Here is a 4,369-nt window from a genome sequence, read left to right on the forward strand (position 1 = left end):
AGCTATCCCCTGTACCTAAACAAGGCTCTGTCCCATGGCTTTTGGGATCAAGGGTTTCCTGAGCACCCCAGCAGAGCAGCTGAGCTGGACACACACATACAGCCTGTGCTCCCACCTGCTTGGTGGCAGGTAAGTGAAATAACCCTCCCTGGAAGTCTGTAACTCCCTCCCGAGGGGCAGCAGAGGGGCAGGCACTGATCTCTGCTCTCTGTGACCAGGGACAGCACCCAGGGAACGGCTGGAGCTGTGTCAGGGCAGGTTCAGGCTGGGTATCAGGGAAAGGTTCTTCCCCCAGAGGGTGCTGGGCACTGCCCAGGCTCCCCAGGGAATGGGCACGGCCCCGATGCCAGAGCTCCAGGAGCGTTTGGACAGCGCTGCCAGGGATGGCCAGGGTGGGGTTGTTGGGGTGTCTGTGCAGGGCCAGGAGCTGGGCTTTGATGAACGCAGTGTGTCCCTTCCAAGCCGGGATATTCTCAGGCTGATTCTAAAAGCTGCCCCGGGAAGTAAGTGCTGGTGTTGGTGGAGATCTGGTCCCAGGGACCAGCTGCTTGGTCCCTGCACGTCCAGCACTGGGGCTGTGCCTGCAGGGACCTGCTCCCTGCCGGCAGAAGGGGATCAGCATCCCTGCCTGGTCCCCACCCTGGTGCTGTCGAGGCTTGGGCACAGCTCGGGGAAGCAAAGGTGCAGCCCAGCACGGCAGCTCCGTTTGCCACCAGCCGGTCCTGCTGCCCCTGTCGCAGCCAGGCTCGGGCTATTTATACCTCACTCCGCGGCCACTTCACGGCACAGAATGGTCTGGTGGAAAAGCCAAGGAAGTGAAATTACTTTGGGGAAGAAATGACACTAGCCGCTTATAAATAAACCCGGGTTTCATTGATCTTTTAGATGCTCTCTTGGCAGAGAGTCCAATGTCACTGCTCCAGCAGTGCAGACAATACTCGGGCATTGTTTTATTCTCAGTTACAGGGAAAAGGACAGCACCAGCTGCCGTTCTATCTTTAGCCCATGAGAGCACCCTTCAATTGTTCTGCACTTCAAACAATAGCCACACGTGGGGAGGGGGGGGGAGGGGGAGGAGGATGGCTGGCTTTGCCAGAGCATTTTGCATCGAAATACAGCCTTAGAGACAATAGATTTCTGTCACGCCCCGGCTGAAGCTGGTGCTTATACCGCAGGGAAGACAGGGTTCCAGAGCTCTGTCTTGTTTTTCTCGTGGATGATGGGCCAGCAAGAGGTTTGGCTCCCCGAGGAGACCTCTGAACTCTCTTGCATGAAAATAGCCCTATTGTTCTGTCTTTATGGGTCTGGTGCTGGGCATCGCATCATCCCCTCCTGCCGTGTGACCACTCGTGGGTGGCTTTGGGACTGCTCTATTGCAAGCGCTGGTTTCTGCATCGATGCCCAAATATCCTCAGGTACAACAGAGCCGCCCAAAACCTCAGACTGGGCTAAATCGGTTTCTCTGAAGCCGGAAAAGCAAAGGAGATCCGGGGCTTTGGGGTTTTTTTTCCTCATTATAGGGTACCAGGGCAGCGAGTGCGCGAGTGATGAGAGGCTCCTTGGAGGCGTGGAGGGGCAGCCAGAACCCAGCTCTGCACCCACCGGCAGCTCCAAGGGTATCGAGTGCCCGTGCAAAGCTCAGCAGCGGTGCGGGCAAACGAGCTGGGTGCTGGCTCTCTGCTGGCCCTGCCAGCGCCCTCGGTGCCCTGCACGGCCGGGCCACCTGCGGTGTGCCGTGGGCATCCCGGCTGCGGGATGCGGCTGCCTGGGGGATGGAGCTGCTGCAGAGCTCCCATTCACGTGCCAGGCTCGGCTGAGCGAGGAGAGCAGGGTCATGGCACAACTATTCATTCCCCCCACCCCGCTGTGGCTGATGTTGTCTCGAGTTTCAATTGTCTGAGCGCAGGGCAGCCTTTGAAAGGGGATGCGACAGCCCAAAGCCACAAAGCCCATCTTTGAAGGCTCTTTAACAGGGAGAGGAGAGGTTTACAAATATAAAATACTTTTCTTTAAACTTTGCGGGACTCTATTTTTAGCAAATAAAGATAATGGCCCAGTTGCTGTTGTTCATCTTTTGTTGCATGGAACATGCCAAATACTTACCATGTCTGCCATATTTTTTTATGATTCAACCTCCTCCGAGCTGCATTGCAGCTCTCTGACCCTGTGGCAGAGATTAGGAGCAATCTGCGCGTACAAATCCTCCCTGGGCTACTGGATTACTCTGAAAAAAATCTCATTCTCCAGAGTGAATCGGGAAAAGAGACAGAAAAGGCAAGTCACAGCTCCCTATAAAACACTTCTATTCTGAGCAGGGTGCATTCAGTTCCAGGAACTCCCAGGGAAAGGGCAGAGCTTTTTTCCCAGCTTCTTGCACTGAACTTGGACAATTTTTGCAATGTTTCACTTAGAAACTGAAGGGTTTTATGCCCTTTCTCAGACTCTCAGAGCAAGCATCAGGTAGGGGAGATGCAGGACCCTGACAGGACTGAGGACTGAGAAGGGAAATGCTTCTGTTTGAGAAAACTTTGTCCTTCTGCATCCTTATTAAAATTTGTTCCTCACTGCTGGTGGGGTCTGACTTGGATCCTGGCCCAGGGCAGTTTTCCAGTGAGATACGACTGGATTACCAGTTGCCAAATTCTGTATTAATTAAGGTGTGAATCCACAGTTACTGACAGATGGGGCAGCAGAGAGGGAAAAGAAGAAAGATTCCTGTGTCCAGAAAACAAACAGAGTGGGTGTTTATGGAATCACAGAATGGTTTGGATTGGGAGGGACCTTAAAGTTCATCTCATTCCATGTCCCTGTCACTTCTATGTCCATGTCTATGTCCCTTCCACTATCCCAGTTTGCTCCAAGCCCTGTCCAACCTGGCCTGGAACACATCCAGGGATGGGGCAGCCACAGCTTCTCTGGGCACATGGCCTCCTCACCCTCACAGGGTAGAATTTGTTCCCAATATCCCATCTAACCCTGCCCTCTGGCAGTGGGAAGCCAGTTCCTCTGGTTTTGTCACTCCAGAACCTTGTCTAAAGTCCCTCTCCAGCTCTCCTGGAGCCCCTTTAGGCACTGGAAGGGGCTCTGAGGTCTCCCTAGAGCCTTCTCCTCTCCAGGTGAGCACCCCCAGCTCTCCCAGCCTGGCTGCAGAGCAGAGGGGCTCCAGCCCTTGGAGCATCTTCATGGCTCTGCTCCAGCAGGTCCATGAAAGCTGTAACCACAGAGCTTCATGTTGGTGACAGATCCCTAAGAACAGAGCTAAGTGGCTCGAAATGCCCTGGACAACTCCTGGCACAGGTAGTAGGATAAAGAGCCAGTCATGTCCCAACCTGTCCAACAGTGATGAACTCTCTGGGTCTGTTCCTAATAGAGGAATAACCCTCTCAATCGCCCACACTGCCAATTCAAGCCCTACTGCTGGGCAACGAATGTCCTGCAAGTACATGAAAGGGTTCTGGGATCTGCGCTTTCTCAGGTGTGCCCAGGTGAGCAGGCCCAGAAGAGCCCCAGCCTTGGCTCTGTGTGACACGAGGGCAGCGAGCAACCCCGTCCCCTGAGGAAGCACGGCAGAGGGGAGAAAAATCCACAGCCACAGGGGAGAAACATCTCAGCTTGTGCTGTGCCCCAGGGCACCGCAGACACTGCTGAGCACCTGGGAGCACCTCCCTGCCCCGGCACACGGCCAGGGACACGCCCTGGGGACACCCGGGAGCACGGGAACAACGGGGGACACCGAGGTGCCCTCAGCCAGCCCCTCCCCGGGCCCTGTCACTGCGGTGCAGCAACGGCAAGTGGGGAAGAAAGAGGGCAAGAAATGGAAAGCACAAAGATATTTCAAATTCCTTTCACTTCCTCGGGCAGGTTTGCATTTCCCCTGCCTGCCAAGGGTGAGTTCCAGCTCCCACGAGGGCAGCAGATAACGCAGCTCCAGTGCGTGGGCGCCAGCGAGTTAACGCGGAGGCGCTTCCATGGGGCCGCAACACGGCCGACGCTGGGAGCCGCCTCCGAGACCACTGCGCCAGCCACTCCCATCGCTTTGGGCCCCCAGCAGCCCCGGCCCCGAGCAGCCCCTGCCTGCAGCGCTCGGATTTAAGGAGCCGCAGCCCCAGACGCGGCCGAGCACCCCCAGCGCCCTCAGCGCCTCCTTGATGTCGCGACATGACGTCACACCCCCGTGACACAGCCCTGCGCGTGCGCGCTGCGCGCTCCCCACGCGGCTCCTCCTCCTCCCGCCCCGCGTGCGCGGCGCCGCACGCGAGGGGCGCTTTCCCCGCACTGATTGGTCTCTTGCGCTGTCAATCTGAGCGGTGGGCGGGGCTAGGAGCGCAGCCTGGCCAATCACGGGGCCGTCCGCAGGGCCCGCCCCCAG

General features: G+C 57.0%; 1 long non-coding RNA gene across 1 annotated transcript; it reads left to right on the plus strand.

The window, feature by feature from the left end:
• The first annotated feature begins 1,160 nt into the window (after nt 1-1,160).
• LOC108446927 lies at nt 1,161-2,058 on the plus strand. Its single transcript, XR_001862268.1, has 2 exons — nt 1,161-1,415; nt 1,521-2,058. It is a non-coding gene; the product is annotated as an uncharacterized LOC108446927 (long non-coding RNA).
• Nucleotides 2,059-4,369: the final 2,311 nt, after the last annotated feature.

This window comes from Corvus brachyrhynchos, unplaced genomic scaffold (assembly GCF_000691975.1).
Source record: "Corvus brachyrhynchos isolate BGI_N302 unplaced genomic scaffold, ASM69197v1 scaffold125, whole genome shotgun sequence".
In the NCBI taxonomy this organism is placed as follows: Eukaryota; Metazoa; Chordata; class Aves; order Passeriformes; family Corvidae; genus Corvus; species Corvus brachyrhynchos.